Source organism: Falco punctatus (assembly GCF_963210335.1).
Source record: "Falco punctatus genome assembly, chromosome: 3".
NCBI classification, from domain to species: domain Eukaryota; kingdom Metazoa; phylum Chordata; class Aves; order Falconiformes; family Falconidae; genus Falco; species Falco punctatus.
The window spans coordinates 42,054,821-42,076,577 of record NC_137582.1 but is presented as its reverse complement, the minus strand read 5'-3'; the positions used below and the strand labels follow the sequence as shown (position 1 = coordinate 42,076,577).

Below are 21,757 nucleotides of genomic sequence, written 5' to 3'. Positions count from 1 at the left end.
AAGTCACCCTGTCCTGTGAAGAGAAGACACTCTCAACTAGGCTACTCTCAAACATAACATTTCATAGACTTACAGAATGATTGCGGGAAAATTTAGGTTGGGAGGGACCTTAGGAGGTCTTAGGCCTGCTCAAACTCAGACTCAGCTATGAGATCTGACCCAGTTGCTCAGAGCTTTTTCCAGTTGGGTCTTGAAAATCCCATAAGATGGAGAGTGTGCAACGTCTTGGGCAACTTGTTCTCCTACTTGACTTCATCACAGGGAAGAAGAATGCTTTTATTTATACCCAGTTTGACTCTCTTTTGTTTCAGTTTATGCCCATTATCTCTTGCACACCTGCCATGCACTGCTGTCTCCTGACAGAGCCTGGCTCTACCTCCTTTAAAACCTCATTACAGGTACTGGATAGCTGTTGTGAGGTCCCCCTGAAGCCAGCTCATCTCCAGGAGGAACAACCCCAGGTTCTTCTCACTGCAGGGCAAGTGCTCTATCCCTCAGTTACCTTCATGGCCCGTCACTGAACTTGTTCCAGTTTATCATTGCTGTTCTTGTACTGGGGGCCCCAAAATTGGGCATAATACTCCAGGTGCCATCTAATGAGCTCTGAGCAAAGGGAAATGACCTCTCCTCTCAATCTACTTGATATGTAGCTGTTAATATAGCCTAAGATGATGATGGCCTTCTGTGCTCCCTGAGCGTACTGCAGGCTCAGGTTTAGCTTGCTGTCTAACAAGACCCTCAGCAGACCTGCTCCCCAGCCAGTCCATCCCCAGCCTGTATCATTGCAAGGGGCTCTTCTTTCCCAGATGCAGGCCTTCGCATCTGTCCTTGCTGCATTCCATAAGGTTCCTGCTGGCCCATTGCTGCAGCCCACCTAGGTTCCTCTGAATGACAGTCCTGTCTTGAGGAGATCCGCTACTCCCCCCAGTTTGGTATCATCCTCAAACTTGATGACAGGTGCTTATTTTGCTTAAGACACTTGCCCTCAAGGTCTTGTTTTCATTATTTTACTTCAGATTTTTATTCTTGATGTTTATCCTGAGTTCTCAGTGTCTCTGGGTAAACTGGATATTTATAAAAAGCAGTGTATTAAAACAACCTTCCATTCCAGCTTGTAGTTTGTTCCCAATGCATACAGTTCTTCTCTAACTCACCTTTAAATAGCCCTTCCAGTCACAGGGAGCTGCAGGACAAATATTTCTCCAAAATATATTCACATGGGATGGTCCTCTTCCTGTTTTTGGCCAGGTCTGTCACAATAGACACCTTTAAGAAGATCTCCTTTAAAGAGTCTCTTTCAAATACAATGAGTTTCTGTGCAGCCCACCTTAACAGAGTGTTGAAGACTACTACTTAAAATACATAGGCTAAAAACATGCAATACTTTTATTTAGAGTTTAGGCTTTATTTTCAGTTATGGGGTTTTATTGCCTTTTTCAGAAGTTTGAGAGGACTTTAAGTGAACTTGTCAGTCTTGAAATAGGTCCATTTCAAACAACTGCATTCTACAGTCTGGAGCTCTGAAACCAGCCTCCAAAATTTTTCATCTCTTATCATCATTTATATTGTTTCCTCTGAGTTCCTTGCTGCTCTTTAGCAGCACTAGCAATGCTGCCTTTCTTCATCTGCATGTTGCTTGCAGTTCCTCCCATAACTTCACTGTCAGATCTCAGTAGTGGTGGTTCTTTTATGTCTCTGTAACTTTAGAACTGCTAATTAAACCAACCTAATTTTAATCCAACATGCATATTTTATTGATGCATGTATTGTCCTTATAAAGTTATCTTAAAATTCTATCTGTTGCCAGATAAAAGAGTTAACCAACAGAGCTGAAATTTATGAACTTAAAACATACAAAGTCCAAAGCCACCCTAGTGTATGATTATTCTGGGTAATTTTGTTTCCCAGTCAGTCTGTCTGATTTCTACCTAAGTTTGCTCTTACCTGCCCTTTTAAAAGCTCCCTGCTGTCTAAGCTTAAGAACTTTGTGAATGGCACTCAATATTCAATTCATTCAATGCCAAGCATTTAATTAGGAAGACATCACGTCTACCAACCTCCGGTGTATTCTAGGAAACATAATTTTAATTTTTCCTGTCATACTTTTGGGGCAAAATATCTGAATCATTTTTTAGGGACTCCCGTAGAGCAGATACGTGTGACCACTCTCATCTGGAGGATGTTTCCAATTTCTTTGGCAGTGCTCTTGCAACCACAAGAGCTTTGACCATGTAATGGTTGAGTACCTGATAGAACCTCCTCAAGAGAATGAGTCATCTATTCCTGAGCAATATAACTCAGACACCTAAGCTCTGAGAAGGCAGACGTTTCCTTCTTGCTAGCTAGTTAGGTCTACTCTTTGCAGGGCAATGGGTCTGAAATGAAGACTTCAACTCCTCACTTGCAGCTTGGAGCCTGAACACAGATCTCTGATTCCTCAAAAAGGTTTCAAAATCACTCCTCACAGCTGCTGTTCCATTAATGTCCTGGAGATTAGAGGTCCTATTGCAAATAAGGCTCCTCAACTACTCTGCATCTTGATGTAAATTAAAGTAGTCATTTTTACTCGGTAGTTATATTGGTCTATAAACAAGAAGCACTGGGAAGCATGGGGTTATAATTCCCTCCCATTCTGCTGTCTCTGTTATAGGGGCAGTTACCTTGGCCACAGATGGGGGTATAGAAAGTGGGACAGCTGGAAGAACTAACTTAATTTAACAGAGTATGAATTTCCAAAATCATGCATCATGGCCTTGAGTTTACTTGTATCTTGATATTGTGCTATCCTGTATATCATGATATTAAGGAAGGACTGCTGATACCAGTTTTCCATCTTTTATGCTTCAGAAGAAGTTCACAATACAAAAGATGAATGAAAGAATGTAAACCCAAGTTTTAAGTTCTAAACCAGGTTTTATAACTAAGAGATTTCACAGCCCTTCATATTGCTGGAGAAACTCAAAAGATACGTGTTTAAAAAGACCTCCTTGGAAGAAGAGACTTAATGTAGTTGAAGCTTGATTCTAATCTAATTTAGATTTTGTGAGTAGAACATGGAAAAAAAACTGTCTTAGTAAGAACTAGTTCCACCATCATGTTTTAATAAAGGAAGTGAATATTTGTTCTGTGTGTGTATGTGTGGGTGTGCGTGGGAGGCACAGCAACAGAAGTAAATCCCTGTACCTCTAGCATTAGAATATTTAACATAGTTTTCACTCTTCTGGACATATTTCACCTCAGGATTTTCCCATTTTTCAGTTCATGATAAGGACATCCGTTAGTATAAAAAAATTACACAAATATGAGAGAAGCGGTGCAGACTATAGCTCCCAGCCAATCCATGAGTCCTTTTGCCTTCATCTTTAATCCAGCTATGCCACTATGGTAATATAAGATTTCAACAAAAGAGGTTTTTTAATGAGAAACAAAATTTGCTAGCATTCTGAATTACATACTGTACTGAGGATGCAAACTGTCTCTGGTTAGACTGACAAGTCACTTTTTTGACTGATAAAAATATATTCCAACTGATTACTAAAGCAGTGTTTCTTAAGGATAATGGTGTAATAGATACAAATTCATCCCATAATTCCTTTAACCTCAATAAATATATTGCAAATGTTTAGTGTCTATTGTGGCAACCTAAAGCAGAAGTCTTAATTAGTCTAAACAAAACAAATACATAGGAGAGAGTTTTTATGTGTGTTTCCAATTTCAGAAAAAATTCTCACAGATTTGCCTTTTTTTTTTTTTTCACATCTTGAATCAGACATGAGCAAATGTGCTTGTATGTGTGTGTTTCCCCCAAAGCACTGGGAAGAATATCGTGTGAGAATTATCTTTTCCATTCACAGTCATGCTGCTATTTGGTCACATTTCAATCCACTGGAAGAAAAAAAGGAGGTGGGGGAATTGAAAGCACAACAGAACTGCTTAACTGAGTTGAAACTTCAATGGTGCTGCAACACTTGACAGAAGGCAGAGCTCAGTTGTAGCTATGGAACGGTTCCACATTAATCAAAAAAAAAAGAGTAATAAAAAAAATTGAGAAGCAATGACATTAACAAGATAATACAAAAGATTTATTACTTATAATTCTTTTTCTTTCTAACTTTTTCAAGTAAACTTCTGCATTCTCCAAATCAGAGAGGCAAAGTTTGCAACCAGTAGTCTTTCCTCCCTCATTCCTTGCCTTCACAGGTTTCGCTTTCCTAAATTGTTCCTTAAATATTTAAATTAAAGTCATCTTGCTTTTTGATTCATTGATTGTAGTGGCATTGTTGTTTATGTTCAGAAGGCGATAAGGAGTAGTCAAGTTTCAAGTCACAGTGACTTTGTTATTTTAAGTGCTGAAATATAGGAAAAGCCTGCTTTATCAAACTCCTGAGTTATTTTTCTGTCTGAAGCAATGTTGTATGCCATTTGCATTTCTTGCTAAACAAAAGGCTGTATTTGGCTGCTGAAAAAACAGATCTGCCAGAACAGTAAGGCAAAGGGAGATGCTGATATTTTATCATCTGGGAAAGCACACACATAATTGGGGGCTCATTAACTCACATCAAGTCACATCTAAGAAATTTCCTGCTCCACCTCCCCCTTCATGTATTTTGAGTATCAGTTAACATTTTAAGACTATTTTGTGGCTGCCAGAGTCTCCCTAATACCTAAACTGACATAGATATCCTTTTAAATGCAAATTATTTGTTTTCTCCCACAATTGCACAGCAGAAACACAGCAATACCTTACACCCTGGGGAGTTATAACAGTTTCTATAGAAGTTGGTTTTGAGGAATAAAAGCCTGTCAGGTTCAGTCTTTTTCAAGCCAATTCTGCCAACTTTTTGGTGTTTCTAAGATCAGTCATTTGCTTCTACTTTCCTTAGTGATTAATTCCATTGGAATAATGATAATTGGAATATCCGCTAAACCTATACCTCTATTCAGTATTGGTGTACTTACCAAATCAAACCAATCATAGAAACATAGAATGGTCTGGGTTGGAAGGGACCTTAAAGATCATATCGTCCCAACCCCCCTGCCATGGGGGGGGACACCTTCCAGCAGACCAGGTTGCTCAAAGCCCCATCCAGCCTGGCCTTGAACGCTTCCAGGGATGGGGCATCCACAGCTTCTCCGGGCAACCCGTTCCAGCATCTCACGACCCTCACAGTAAAGAATTTCTTCCTAATATCTAATCTAAAACAACCCTTTTTCAGTTTAAAGCCATTCCCCCTTGGTCTATCTATGTATGCCCTTGTAAACAGTCCCTCTCCAGCTTTCTTGTAGGCCCCCTTTAGGTACTAGAAGGCTGCTGTAAGGTCTCCCCAGAGCCTTCTCTTCTCCAGGCTGAACAACCCCAACTCTCTCAGCCTGGCTTCACAGGAGAGGTGATCCAGCCCTCTGATCATTTTATGGCCTTGCTCTGGCCTCTTTCTGGGCTCACTCCAAGAGTTCCATCTCCTTTTCTGTTGGAGGCCACAAAGCTGGATGCAGTACTCCAGGTGGAGTCTCATGAGAGCAGAGCAGAGGGGGAGAATCAGCTCCCTCAACCTTCTGGTCATGCCTGTTTTGATGCAACCAGGACTCTGTGGGCTTTCTGTGGGCTGCAAGTGCACGTTGCTGGGCCATGTTGAGCTTTTTGTGCACCAATACCCCAAGCCCTTCTCTTCAGGGCTGCTTTCAATCCGTTCTCTGCCCAGCCTGTATTTGTGATTGGGATTTCCTGGATGCATGTGCAGGACCTTGCACTTGGCCTTGTTGAACTTCATGAGATTCACATGGACCCACATCTCAAGCCATAAAGGTCCGTCTGGATGGCATCCCTTCCCTCCAGCACATTGACCGTAACACACAGCTTGGTGTCATTGGCAAACTTGCCAAGGGTGTACTTGATCCCACTGTCCATGTTGTCAACAAAGATGTTAAACAGCACTGGTCCCAATACTAACCCATGAGGAGTGCCACTCATCACCGGCCTCCACTTGGATGTTGAGCCATTGACCACAACCCTTTGAGCGTGACCATCCAGCTTAATTCCTTATACACCAATGGCCCCTCTGTCAAATCCATGTCTCTCCAATTTAGAGACAAGGATGTTGTGCAGGACAGTGTCAAATATTTTGCACAAGTCCAGGTAGGTGACATCAGTTGCTCTTCCCTTATCCACCAATGCTGTAAACCCTTTGGTTAAATCAAAGTATAAAAAAATTGCAAGTTAATGTAAAGTGGCTTGCTGTGTCAAAGCTGAATTTAATATTTTCTATTATTTTAGAGTACTTATTGTATTTGCATTGCCTGCTACTTTGGCTTTATTGCATTTTTATTTCACTTAATGGTCAAATTTTCGGTTTGGCTTTCTACTTCTAATTTAGAAAGTAGAAATTGCCTTTTGTTCTTCTGAAGTGTAAGAGTTGTGTCCAGTTTTGTCACTAGCTAGCTAGCTAAGCATTTGGAAGCAGACTTGAATCTTATAGCCAGTGTATTTTCACAACATAGCCAAATAGATTCTGAATCAGGCTAACACATTTTTCCAAATGAAACATCAAATACTATGGTAAATTTTTAGTCATATCCACCAAAACTATGATGAAAAGTTAAATGAGCAGAGTCTGTTTTCTAAGGAAAAAAGATGTATATAGATTAATCTTATTTAATTTAAGGGGTTTGGTCATGACCTTTAAAAGCAGTATTTCACATTTCAAAAAGTTGATACCAAGAAGTTTCTTCTGCAGTTTCACCCAGAAATGGGCGGCAGGGGTCATTTTATGACTGGTGCTGAATTGACCCTTGCATGTCCAGTATATGGATGATGGAAATTCTTTTAGCAAGGAATCTTAGCAGTAAGTGGTAGAAGCCCTTTAAAAATTAGTCTATTGAGATAATCTCACTGAGTTGTGAATATCTAGAAGCATATGAGATCAGTTTTAACCATTACTGTTTTGCAAATAGGACTAGATGTTGTACTGATCTGCATAGGCTGATCCATTGTTTTTTAAACAACAGATGTTTCCATTGTTATGGTAATACCGCTGAATGAGTGGTGAAGTTAGTAATGTTCATAAGTTTCTGGCATTTGGTGCCTTTTTACTGTTCTGTCTTCTGAATCTATCATGAGCAAGGCTGGATGGCTTGATAACAGTGCCAGGCAGTGGGAGAGCTCTGTGTGTACTGGAGCTCCCTTATGTGTCAATAATGGAGCTGCAGTTCTGAGAAACATTAGGATATATCCTTATTCAGAAATACTTCTTAGATTGCCTACTGAAGGCAATGAGAAATACAAGGCCAGAGGGGAATCAAACACTTACATAAACTGTGGTTGCTCAGACTGCTCTGCAATCATTCCTATAGATGGTCCATCAAAAAAAGTATTGAATAGCTGGAATTGGATTCTCTTGTCCATTTATCAGCATTCGTAAAGTCAGCCACCAAAATGTTTTCCAGGTCATTCTGTTTTCAATGAATTACAACTGCAATCATGTTGCACTTGTAGCTTGTGTACAGAATATATAAACCCTGGAAATGCAAAAGCACTTTATGCACACAGAAATCACCGAGTTCTCCACTGAAAGGAAGTTGTTTCTGAGTGAAATGGGAAGCTGCTGTGTAAGGACATTCTTTATACAGCATTGGTCTGAGGAAGTAATGAACACGTCTCTAGCTGTGTCTATAGAAAGATGTGGGTCTACTATTTTCCTGGTTTCTGAAAGACCTCCCTTCTGGCATGAATTTGAGTACATAAATTCAGGACTGACTCAGAGTTTGGTGAATCACAATCACACAACACTCCCTGAAGTCCCTTGGGTCTTCCTTGGAGGCTTTGTGACTGTGTTTCTCTTGTGAGCTTAAATAAGATCATTGCAACCCCAGGACGTAGTAACAGTCATGGATTACTGCTTCTGGAATGATTCAGAAAACTCTTTATTATCAGTATGTCCCAGGTATGGAAAAAGTCCTGTACATAGTAAACCCTCACATGTTTTATTGGTTATTTGTGTTATACAGGAAGGATTTCTCTCACTGTCACAAATACACCTACACTCCCACAAAATTCCCAAACAATATGCCATCCAGCAGTATCTAAACACCTGCTGTTCAAAGGCAGAACAGTAAATACTAATCTTGCATTACAGCATGCTGTAAGCCTTTCTCATTGTGGGGTGCTTTTAAGTCTCCATCTGTACCGCAGCTTATGGCAAGGTTCCTGACTAAGGCTGTATTCAGAATTTAGGTAGTAAATGGTGCACAGAAACCTGAAGAGGAAAACTGAAAGAAAGAAGAAAAATAAAAATGTCCCAGCAATTTCTTTAAACACAGCATCACTTAAAGAAAATAATGGGCCCTTTTTTCCATTGAATAAAATTATGACATAGCATTGTCCCTAATGTTAAGTCATAATGAACTCATTTGTGCACCTACTGGAAAGTATCGTATTTTCATATGCTACTGAATGTGGAAAACAGGGATCGGGAAACTTTTAAAATGGTAGCTACCATCTCCATGTGTATTTTTCTCCTCTGTAGTTCAGTGCCCACTAAAGTAAATGGAAAGACTTCTGTTGATTCTAGTGCTGTTGGACTCTATCATACTTCAGTATATCATCCAATGGCTTATTTCCTCTTCACTCTGCTTCATCTTCCAATATTTTTCCTCTTTTGTATGTGTAAATAAAGAGGTTCCTAAAGCCAATGTTTCACTTCAGCTGGTGCTGTTAAGTGATTCTTGATTTCGTCTTATCACATGTACTTCAAACTAACATCCTAAGTGCAGTAGTGAGCAAGAAATAAAAGATTAAAAAATCATGGATCTCTCACAATGAAAAAAGGAGACATTTTAAAAAGAGAAAAAAAGAGCTTTTGCTGTCCGCATGCTGTCAGCTTGTTGGTTATGAACAGGAATGATGTGAAGACTGGTTTTTAAGCATCTTTCCTCTGTTCTAACTATCGTTTTCTTCATTAGTTTATTTTCATCTTGATAATTTGTTTTCTTTAATTTTTTTTTTTTTTTATTACATTCTTGGCCATTAGAAAACACTTTCTTTTCAAAAGTTCTTTGCCCAATTTGTTTCCCGTAACAACAACAATAATAGGAAATAAATACTTTTTTTTTTATAGCAATTGAAGGGCCAGAATTCATCCTTTGGTATTTCTGTGCAGCCACCCTTTCAGTGGGATTTTCACTTCTGGTACTGAGACTAAGAACCTGGCCTTGTACATTGCAGCCCATTCCTCCACATAACTACCACAAGTAACTGTAATGAAACATAGACTTCATTTATATTTCAAAAATTGAGGCAATAATATGATTAATCAACTTCCAGTGTTTGCATGACTTTCTCTTCTTCACATCCTCTCATACTGTGGCTGATGGCTAAATCTTTCCTTGCATCATCTGCTTGAGACTTGGTCCAGCTAATACAATAAGTGGAAAAATCATGTCCATTGTGACTTCTTGGCCTTTCAGTATATCACAGTTTTTGCTGGCAGAAAAAAATTCTGTAACACTACTGTGCGTTCAACCAGCTCCTGTGGGAAGGGCCTGGTGCACTCAACCATCCCTTAGCGCTGGTAACCTAGGAGTTATTGCACTCAGAAGGTCGGCAGGGCGTTGCTGGCTTCTGTGATGTGGTCAAAGGAGGGCTTATGTTGGGGCGGATAAATTGTGTTGAGTGTGATTGAGAATGTTTTTTTTAATTCCTAGCCTCTTGGCCCAAGCAATATACATGCCCAGGAGTGCTGAGGGCATACAGAGAAAAAGGCACGTCTTCATTAGTTGCCCATAACTTTATGTGACATTAATGGTGAGCAAAAATGTTCAATGGTAGCTAGTGAGAATGACAAAGAAACCCTTCAGTCTGATTATCCTAGCTGTTACAGCACTGCTGAAAAATTGGAAACTGATCAACAAAAAGTACATTATTGAAAGCTGGAGACACCAATCTCTCAAAGACAGAGAGACAAAAATGCATACTAGATAATACAATAATAACATCATTATATATATATATATATATATAACATAATTTCCAATTATTTCATGCCTATGTGTTTGTTTTTTCTACATTAAGAATTTTCTATCTCGATTCTGGGCTTAAATTTTCAAGATGAAATCCCAGAAGTCCTATTGGTCTTCACAGCCACTACCAACTTGAAAACTTAACAGCACATTGATTTGTTTTTTGATTTATTAGTAAGCAGGCTTAACTGAATTTACTGGCTGAAATGTAAACGTCTTGCTGGATTTCTGCTTCACACCTGCAGAAGCAGCTTTAGAGAGCTACTGCCCTCTGTAGATACTGTACACTATCAGTATAACCTTCTCAAAAAAAGAATTAAAGAAGAGAATTGTTGATAAATTAAGAAAATTGCAGCAGCAATGTACTTTGCTGTAACCCTTTCCTGCTGAAATTAGAAGCAATGGTCCCAGTGGGGCTTATGGGATGGCTAAAAAAAAAAAACATTACTCTATACAATGTCTTTCTTACTGAGCTGGGATATATTCCTAGAAATAACGTATAGATAAATGCAAGGAATTTGTTTTGGGTTTGGTTTTTTTTCTTTAAAAATATTATTAAATTTATTGCCTAGAAATTGTTATAACTTCCTATTGGATTATTTATTGCAGAAGAAAAAAAGACTAAACTGAGGAGGAGTGGAAAATAATGACAATATTTCTTTCTTTCATAAGAAAAAGGTAAGATTTAGAGGACTATAATAATGCAAGTACTTACTGATAGCATAATAATAACTGTGAGGTGATTTGTTAAGTTCCCAAATACTGGCAGCTTTTTATTTAAACTTATTCAGACCTTCACAGTCTTGGCCACCTAAAAGCCTGTGATTTAAAATTCACAGTCCTTTCTGATTACTGAGACAATGAATCCACTGGTAGGCACTGTATATGCCACTGTACTGACCTGTTCTGCACTGGAGAAGCAAAAGTTACATTTAATTTTGTATCAGTACGTTTGTGTGTATTTCAGGTTCCTTGATTTACACTCCATTTTGGGTTTGGTGAAGGAAGGGTTCGTTCTTTTTTTTTTTTTTTTTGTGTATTTTTCTCCTCGCTCTCCATTCCCTGGAAGGTCTAAATGCCCCACATTTTCCGGGGATTTTTTTTTTTTTTTTTTTTTTTTGGTCCCAGGTACCCAGCTGTGCATGAAATAATGCTCCCCATATGTGTTCATTGTTCCCATCGCTGGTGTTTGTGCAAGTCACCAGAGTTTTCCTAAAAAGGTTGGGTTTGACCTTTCAGAAGTTCTCAAATGAAGAATCTCACTGCATTCATTATCCTCAAAACAGATAGACTTACTTGTCACTGCCCTATAAAACAGCTGTAAGAAACAGTAAAGCATGATTGTTCCAAAACCAAAGTCAGCCCCAGAGCTGTTCAAGAGTGCGTAATCATTAGGCAGCCAGGCTTTGGCTCGCCCTTCTGAGAAGGGTGGTGCTCCAGATGGAGAGAGATCCCAAAGAAGGGGAGCAGACAGCCTGAAAGAGAAAGGGACTTCACAACAGAGGAAACTAAAGCCCAGAGAAAGGCCCTTTTGACTGACGGGCTGGCTTAGGCAGGAAAACCCTGTCCAGTGGTTCTAGTGTCCCCTGTCTAAGGTGAGGGTTTCATAATATACGTGCTGACTTCTGGAGTGGTGGCCCCCAGTTCTTCTCCTTTATTGTGACAGCACTGGCACTTTTGTGACAACACAGGGAGCCAGATGACAGAGCTGACCCATCTGAAAACGAATCTGTTTGCTATTTTGCGGGTATGTTTTTGGCTGGTGGGATTAGTACTTGGTCAGATTAGTTCTTTCACCTGGCTCCCCTCAACAGCAGGAGCACGTGTGCGGGCACTCACTGGAGGGTTGTGCCACCAGGATGGAAGGTGAAGGTGACGTCTCTTCTGTCAGAAGCTTGTGACTATTTGAGGCTAAAGGAATGTGAAATTACAGTTCATATCAAGAAAATATTTCCTGTGTTCATCAAAAAAACCAAAACAGAGCTCTTCTTCTGTCGGTGAAACTTTCTCCTGACTGGAATCATCTACAAGATCTTATATCTTAATAGTAGCTCAGGTCAGAAGAGGTGAAAGTAGATATGAACCGATTGGTTCTTGCCAAAGGAAGAAGAGGGGTGAGGAATTTAGATTAATATAGTACATATTGGTAGTTACATTTCAGTTGCCTAAAGACAAAATGGACTAGTTCGTGTTAATTTATACATGATTTCAGTATTACCTTATTTTAAAAAAGAACAAATAAGTGAATGAACAATTATGAAAGCAAATACAAGTACCTCCAAAAATTAAAATTCTATTAAAATATTACAAATATTCTCAGAAAATATCCTGAAAAGTTACAGAACCTTGTGATGGACAACTAGATATTTGAACTATCCATTAGAATCTGAGTCTGGAGATGTAAATATTTTGTTAGCCAAACAATAAAACTGTGCTTAAATTGAAGATATAAATTCCTGTTAAATTTGATAGAGCTTTCCCACTGGGAATACAGAAGAAAAACATTTTAATTTCATTTTGATGGGTAAATAAAATATAGCTTATAATTTCTGTACAGTTATTTCACAATAGTAGAAACTATTTATTTTTTTTTCCCTTTTGTAGAAGAACATCTGCCATGAGTTTTCTTGGATGTATTAAGGCACTGAAAAAGCAGGTACACGTAGATAGGTACTTTAATAATGAAAAAAACAAATAAGTCAGGGTCTTCAAAAATTCATGCATGTTCGCTGATATTTCAATTATTTGAACTATGGCAGCTTGCTGACTTGTAAGCGAGGTAGTTAGACGTGGATAAATTTGGTTCTGCAGAGTGATTCAGCAAAGTAAATAGGAATGAATAAGTTTAGTTTTGCAAACAAATTCTAAATCCGGTATGAACAGACCTTGTGTTACAACTAAAATGTGTGATTCCTAGCGGCTATAAGTATTAATGTGTTTTCCCCTTTTTGCAGGTTTTGCCTATAATCAATTCACTGAGCAAGACATACAGACTTCTGTCCAATGCTATGAAAATTAACCAAGGCACATTAACTGCAGGAAATCTTCAAAGGTACAAAAATAAAATGCTTATTCAGTAATTAATTAAACCAAACAAGCCATCAGCATGTGCTACATAGCCTAAGTATTATGTCAGGTCAATAATTAAGCTGTAGTAAATCTTCTGGAGGTTCTATCCTGCCAGACTTTAAAGGCTCAAGACTAACCCAAGGACCCTTAATATTTTAGTGAGTCAGTAAATGATTACACAGATAGCTTCTCAATCCAAAGTTTGCTACTATTAACTTTCTAATTTTGAAGACATCCAGAAATTGCATGTTTTGTGGTTGTTGAATAATATCCTGTAAACAAAATGTATGCCTTTCTTGAGCCTATGAACAGGAATATTTTATAGGCTTGACTTATGTCAAGATGAAAGCGTACTTTTTCTGCAGGGAAAGATATACATTAAGGAAAAAGTAATGATTTGGAATTTTCCCTTGTTTATGTGAACATCACGTTTATGAAAACTGGAAGCTACTGTCACTGTATGCAGCTGGTCATGGTAAAGAAAAGCATTATGCAAGCTGTCTTATGCAATTCTGCGAAAGCAATTCCAAAAGATCTGAGCTAGTTATGTGCTTTCAAGGCCTGGCTGACTTTTAGGTGGAATTAGGAGGTCACAGCAAGTTGTGTGGTGACCTTGTGATGTGGGAATTATGGTACTAAGCTGAGTATCAAATCATACGTCTCAACTTACCAAATAAAAATATAAAGCCACGTGACAGAGCACAGAGCAGGAAAACTGAAATGCTCTGAGATTCATTTTTCCCTTCATCTGTATTATTTTCTGTCACCTCATTTACATAAAATATTTCTGGTTAAACAATTTGCAAATGCATGTGATTTAATAGCAGGTATATGTAAGGCAGAGGTAAACTTGGTAAATTAAGACATTACTAGCAATGAAAGACAGCTGGTATACATCAAGTTTATTTCACATGCAAGTCTTTGTATGGAATTTAGTTTGGAACCAGTTGCTATTTGGACATGTTAGCTCACAGTTTATTTTAATTACAGAATATTTAAATTACCAGATCTTCAGATAATGTTTTGTAACAATTAGAATGAATATAAGATTATTCAATCTGCTTTATTTTCCCTCCATATGTGTGGTTGTGTATTGTTCCCATATAAAGCACATATTGCTTGTTTGCATACAGCATACCACGATATCCAAGCTGTCCTATACCATCAGTCTAGTCATTATCTCCATCTTAATGTTCTCTCCCAACTTTATCTAAATTTTTACTAGGTTTATCTATAGGTTTATCTATATTTTTCCTAGGTTGCTCTTAAAGAGGTTGACTAGGGCAGGGCTAAGAAAATGCATGCCTTAGATTTCCACAGAAGTGGAAGTTATGAAATAATATGATGTAGATAAGTGATCTTGCTTTTGTTGAAGAGAATGAACTGGATTATTATTTGCAGTACCTTCCAGTTCTACAATGAAATGACAAGTGACTACTTTGGTGATGTTAAAGGCAGGAAGCACAAATAATCTTACGAAAGACTTTATACTGGAAGATTTCCAAGTGATTTTTGCAGATCCAAAGGTTAATACTTTTTTTTTTAAAGCTTGGACTTTGTTTATCTAACCTGAAACTTTAGAGGTTCACTCTTCATTGACTACATCATCTGCTTTTGTAGAGAGATTTTGCAAGAAAAATTTATAAACGGACTTTTTCCCTACAGATTTAGGGTCATGGTATCTCGTACAACAAAACTACAACTGTGAAGTATGCATAAAAGTAATTCATATTTGTCAGTATTAGGAATGCCTTCAGAATATTTATTATGAAATAAAGTGTTATCATTTGTACCATGGATAAAATAGTTGGAAAGTTCCAAGAAAAATGAAAAGGCAGCTTTTTGACCTGAAGCTTAAAAATCATGTCTCTTATGTATATAATCTATTAATGACACTTTCAGTGCAAAGACTTTCCTGGCACATTATCCACTGACATTCCAAAAGCCAACTTCAGTTAATTAAGTCAAATACAACTTAACCCTTGAGGTCAGGTTTTTTAGAAATGTAGTTTCTTTACTGCACACACACGTACCGCAGTCCCAGTTCCAAACAGGCATTTCAATCCTAGTTTATTTTTGGGAAATGTAAGAGCTTAAAAAAACAGCTTCACTTCATTTGAAATGAGCATGATCTTGAAACAAGAACTGAAGAGGCTTGCATTACAACGTTTCACTCCATGTTGCAGGGCTTAGGAGGGTGAATCTGCCTGAGAGATCTATAGGTCACGAGTACTGGGCTGACCAGTAGTATCTCCAAGCAAGAAACTTGGGTAGATGGTCAGATGGGTCTCTCAGAATATCTCAGAAAAATCCCAATGGGCACTAGATTTTTAGGAGAAGCTGGGAAGCAGAGGGACAGAGACATACAGCAAGTGCAAGTAAGGTTTTTTAATAGGTCATTACCTCAGCTTTCATTTTACTGTATGCACACTGAGGGCACAGTAACTTGTCTATCAGCAGATCCTGCTAGAAGACGTACAGCAGAACTACAACCATTTTGTAGGGTTCCTCTTTCTGTGCTGTGGTATTTCATTGTTATTATTTGTCTACACAGCATGCAGCCAAGTCATGCCGAATCTGTAATCAGGCAGTCTTTCTCTAGCCAGCATCCTGTCAATCATTTTTACCTCCTTTCCTAGGGGCTTTTTCTTTCCCTCCTGCTAAAAGGTGACAAGGAACTACCCACCAAAAATAGGGAAGTCCCATGGGAAAAATTCTCTAGCACAGAGGTACATCTCTGTGTTGCATGCACATATATGTTCAGACATGCATTCACACAAAGATTATCGGGCTAAGAAGCATGTGCTAAACTAATTGCTTCTGCATCCCTCCCAAGTGATCTCTGCCATCAGTGTTCTTAGTTCTATCTCGTTAGTATATTCCACTTTTCAAAACAAAACTGTTTCATTCTCAACTCCTTTTTCTTCTCATGCTGTCAAGTTTCTTTGTTTGGAAAAAAGGATTATGTAGAAAGGGATTATTAGCTGAAAGGTAAGGCATTTTCCCCGTAAATGCATTAGGGTTAATGGCTTCTAACTAAAATAGATATAACTGATAAAATGGGATATTCCAAGAAGACAGAATTACTCCCCTTCATTTCCTCTCTACTTTGTGACTTTCTTGCCCAGGGTACATTTCTGATCTGATCTGGTAAACAAGTGCCATTTCCATTTGTTTTTCTTTTCCATCACCCTCTCACACATAATTCTTTTCTATGTTTTTCTACATACACCATTGATTAAGATCCAGAGGGAGTGTTTTACAGCCTGTCAATACAGCAGAAAGTTTGTGGTCTTGGAGTTTTCCCTGTAGAAGTTGTGAAAGTAAATATTCTGGGATTCACTTTTAGTATACCCGTAAATTACCATGTCACTTACACAAAGCAACAAGGACTTCTCTGCCTTTGTAGCTGCTCATCCCTATTAAATTTGTTCACACCTGCAGAGGTCCAAAGAGGAAATATGAAGTTTTACCCCCCTTGTTACCGCCTGCTACTCGGTGGAAGGGGTTCTCAGCTGCTGATTTGGTTGCTTCATTGGTTTTCTTACTGGCATGTTTCTCCATACTGCATGCCTTAATGAGGAGCAGGCAGTCAGCAGTTTGGTGGGCAGTATGCTGAGAGTATGCTCAGGAAAAGACAGACAGGCAAGACAAAAATAGATCCAAAAAGCTTCCTTCACAACCTGCACCAAATGGAAGGCAGGAACGTTTGTATAAATGTAGTCTTAAGATTTCAAGATCAAGCTTTCATAATGGCAGTCTCTGGAATTATTTATGAACTTTTTTCCCATATTTAGGTGGTGTTTTCTTGTCTGCAAAAGTCAAATCACTCTCTTCCTATCCAGTATCAGTTGTATTACCATGCTGTAGTGGAGAATTGATGCTGTGCAAGGGCATCAAAATAGGAAATGCAGTCTGAGAAAAATACTTTTAATACTTCATGTAAGAAATACTTTTAAAGTGGATTTTGTAAAAGAATTTTGTGGGTCATTATGTCCCCATGCCCCTCCCAAGTACTTCCATTCAGATGAATGTTTAAGAAGAATGGAGATATTTTTCAGCCATACACTGCTATTATCAGTAACTTGATCCAGACGTATCTCACTGTTTTTCTAGCAAAGAAGGAAAAGGTCTTTGATAGGAATAGACCTATAGCATCATTAAGAATATAATGATCACAGAATCATAGAAACATAGAATGGTCTGGGTTGGAAGGGACCTTAAAGATCATATCGTCCCAACCCCCCTGCCATGGGGGGGGACACCTTCCAGCAGACCAGGTTGCTCAAAGCCCCATCCAGCCTGGCCTTGAACACTTCCAGGGATGGGGCATCCACAGCTTCTCCGGGCAACCCGTTCCAGCATCTCACGACCCTCACAGTAAAGAATTTCTTCCTAATATCTAATCTAAAACAACCCTTTTTCAGTTTAAAGCCATTCCCCCTTGGTCTATCTATGTATGCCCTTGTAAACAGTCCCTCTCCAGCTTTCTTGTAGGCCCCCTTTAGGTACTAGAAGGCTGCTGTAAGGTCTCCCCAGAGCCTTCTCTTCTCCAAGCTGAACAACCCCAACTCTCCCATCCTGTCCTCATAAGAGAGGTGATCCACCCCTCTGATCATCTTTGTGGACTCTTTCTGTGTAGAGGACTGAAGGCAGTGGGTTGATTAGCATTGATAACATGCAGCTGTGGCCTTGCCTGAAGTCAGTGGGTTGATTGGCATGGACGATGTGCAGCTGTAGCTTGTTCCAGCTAAGCAAATAGCCCTGAGGATTGTGGGAGAGGGGGATGGATGGAGGAGGAGTGGTGTGGTCTTGCCTGGCCTCTGGAGGAAGGAGATAAAGCATGGACAGTAGAATCTGATGGATGGTAAAAGCCTTCTTGCAGCATTTCTGGACTTGCTCCAGGAGTCTCATCTCCTTCTTCTGTTGGAGGCCACAAAGCTGGATGCAGTACTCCAGGTGGGGTCTCACGAGAGCAGAGCAGAGGGGGAGAATCAGCTCCCTCAACCTGCTGGTCATGCCTGTTTTGATGCAACCAGGACTCTGTGGGCTTTCTGTGGGCTGCAAGCGCACGTTGCTGGGCCATGTTGAGCTTTTTGTGCACCAATACCCCAAGCCCTTCTCTTCAGGGCTGCTTTCAATCCGTTCTCTGCCCAGCCTGTATTTGTGATTGGGATTTCCTGGATGCATGTGCAGGACCTTGCACTTGGCCTTGTTGAACTTTGTGGGAACTGTGTTGCATGGTATAGTCAAGGAATGGAAAAAAACAATATTGGAAAGAAAATGCTTTTTTGACTTTATTTATTAAGAGCAGAATGATAGAAGAAAACAGCTAAAGAAAAACCACACAGACATAACTGCCTAATGTGACATTAGTGGTGAGATACAGTAATACTAAAACTGTAAATGCTTTTTGAGTGGAGTATATGGATAAGATTAACATTTCTTCAGAGTACATTTTTTTGTCATATAGAAAAAATGACATATCTGCAACTGCTTAAATCTACTTGGAGTGAGAAAAGCACTCAGACATATGTTTATATATGTATATGTGCTATTGACATAGCAATGAAGCAGCTTACTGACTCAGGGCCAAGAAACACTAATGGGAAAGCTTTCCAGCATTTGTGTTGCCTTGCAGATTTACAGATCTAAGGCAACATTTCTTTGCTCATTGTTGCATCAAGTTGTGATCATTTTCCCTACCGCCTCCTCAGCCTGTTCCCAGAAGGAACAAGAAAATGTGTTGTTATCTATGTCACATGAAGGCCTGGTGGGTTTTGGTCTTGACAGGCAACCAGATTATGTACTAGTGAAATGCAGTCTTTCACCTAAAGAAATCTTGAAAGTAAGGATATTACTTCTGGGGAAGAGTTCAACCATGTTTTACACTTTATTGCTCATGTGGAAGAAAAATGTGTGGTTTTTCCCAGCTGGTTTTGCAGTTCTTAATTTATAGGAGTGTGTACAGACAAGAAATGAGCTGTACATGGGATATTCTCTAAGTCATCATCCCATTCTCAGCTCCATTGGTCCCATGCTGCAGTGAGAAAGCTGGTGCACTAGTTAGCTGATGAACTTGGTATTTGGAGGAATTTAGTTTCACTTCTTGCTCCAGTCAAGACTTCCTGTACAACAGTGCTACTGTTAGTGCCACAGGGAAAACATAGCTTCACAACCTCACAGGAGAGCTGCAGAAATAGATACATTTAAGATCATGGAGTGCTTGGATAATGCAGTAATGGAATGCTCATAATGCCATATGGAAATCCCAGGCTTCATGGTTCATCAGCTGTATATGGCACAGTGGGCATGTTTGTCTCTAGGAACTGATCCTAGAGGCTCAAGGCCACGCTGGTTCCCACTGGAGGCATTCTCAGACCCTTCAGTGATCAGGTCCAGAGCCTCCATGTGATTTTGAAATCTTGTAAAATGTAAATTAAGTTGACTAAGGCAATAAAATATAACCACTGATTAACAAAGCAGGTCTTTATAGGCATTAATTCTGTATTTGTGAATAGCTGGAGACATGACTGAGTGATGATGCTCAACCATGCAACTAATTGAAAGCAAATAAAGATACGATGACACAGTGATTGTAACTGAAATGAAAACATTCTTCACCAGTTTTTAAGTTCTTAAACAGGCATTAACTACTTCTTTTAGGTAGGAGGCCTTCCCCACAACTTCGCATAGTGTAAATAGTGCCAAATTAAACCATCATGCAATATTTAAAATTATGCATAATTATTTAAATAATTCAGAATACCATAAAACAAAAGAACACAGTTTTTTCTATGGAAACTTTGACTTTGCATTTAGGTTGTGATTTAAATAAATTTTTTAATATCCCAGCTACTGGCCGTGATGACATGGAAGTGGTGAACTGTGTCTGCAGGGCTGTATGCTTACATTATACTTAATATTCTAGAAGGATTATATTCTGTGATGCTCAGAACAAGCACAGCCTTTACTCCTCAAGGTACTCAGCTGGATCACGATACATTTTTAAGCTTATGAAAGGTGATAAGTATTTTGAGAATATTTTGGGGGGGTGGTAGTGATTATCTTTTTCCCATGATTTGCCTTCTAGTTACTACCAAGTGCTGTTTGTATCGCTTTCTGAATGCATGGTCTGACTCTCGAGTGCACTGAAATTTTCTGCTGGGTCTCTGCTATAAGACTTTTCTCCCAGTCTGAATATTGTATCACATACATGGCACAGGCTGGGTTAAAAATAAAGAGATGTCATACAGAGGTGAAGGTGAAGCAAGATGCTGAAATACAGCAGCAACAAATACCTAACTCAAAGGATATTAACTGGAATAGATGGCACAGGGATGCTTATAGGTGTTTGCTGGAAAAAGAAGTGATGAAAGAGAGTTGAGTGGACCTGCCTCATTCCAGGAACATTTCAAGGGTACAGCTGTCCTATTCAGGCTTTCAGACTTCTGAAAAATTTGTGGTGATTTTTGTTAATGTGTCGTAAGGCTATTATCATGATGTTCCCATGTCGTCTTCACGATGGTTGCAGCGAATGTATTAGTTATACAGTTTCTACTGTCTAGCAAGCAATTTTACAAACATAGCTTCAATCATAAATCACTAGGACTAAAGGTATATAGGCTACATTAGACATATTCCTTTAGCAAAGATTTGCTGGCTACAAACTGTAGATGCCCTATATAGAGTTACTCTTTATCACCATTATAACTTCTGAACAAGCCATTCACCTCTGGAGGACTTGCCCCACTGTATCTGACAGGAATGTGATTAACTATTGAGTTAATATACAAGGTGACATAAAAAACTATTTACCTTTTTAACATTATTGCCCAAAAAGAGATAACAGAGAAAAATAGAATGATTTTAACTTTTTTCTTTTTTTTTTTTTTTTTTTTTTTTTTGCTGTTGGATTAGTTCTAAAGTTTGTTATTCACTAAGCAAATATTGCTGAATAAGAAAGTGTCACTTTGCAAGCTGAATTTTCAGTGCAGGACAACAGTTTATGTGCATTCTTGATTAGTACATTGAATAGCAACAAAATACTTCCGTGGATCAGAGTTTTAAAATGCAAACTTGAAATGTGTGTACCTTCTATTTAAATAACAATAGAAGAGATTTCTGACTCATATGTTTCACTGACTTTTTTCTTTTTTTTTTGTGCACTTATGTCTTTTCTATAAGTATAAATAAAATAGAAATGTCTTTTCAAGTAGCACTGTCACTTTAGTATATGAAGAAAATAAGAGGGATCTTTTCACTCATCACTGAAATGCAGCCATTTCAGGGAAGTGCGATTTTATTGGTGCTAACAAACTAAACAAGAGTTTTGTGAGGAGTAGAATAATATGTGCTGTTAAAAGTGCGGAAAAAAAGTAAGCAGGATAGAATGCAGCTACTTAATTAAAATATTTTGTATATGTCTTAGAGATGTTTATTTTAAATAATGGGATTTTTTTTAGCTATGCTGAACTCAAATGCTATTTCTGTAAAGGGAGATGTTTGACCTACTTCAAGTTATAAAAGAAGATTTGTGATTCTTCTAAGTCCACATGCCCTAGATTAATGTTAGTGTCAAACTGATTCTACGTTAAGCTCATTTAATGTACCTCTGGGCTATAAGATGTTACTTTGCCAGCAGCAAAGGTCACATGTTTTCAGGTATTGACAGTGC

At 38.7% G+C, this 21,757-nt stretch overlaps 1 protein-coding gene across 5 annotated transcripts in view; it reads left to right on the top strand.

Moving 5' to 3' along the window:
- The window catches only part of SULF1 (sulfatase 1), a 126,810-nt gene that overhangs the window by 12,043 nt on the left and 93,010 nt on the right, over window positions 1-21,757 (top strand). For 4 of the 5 annotated variants that reach the window (XM_080378674.1, XM_080378673.1, XM_080378670.1 and 1 more), the window contains 2 exons: window positions 10,621-10,689; window positions 12,966-13,063. The gene's annotated coding sequence lies outside the window, so the exon portion shown is untranslated. Of the gene's footprint in view, window positions 1-9,772; window positions 9,797-10,620; window positions 10,690-12,965; window positions 13,064-21,757 lie in introns of those variants that run through there. The other variant, XM_080378672.1, reaches the window with a different exon arrangement.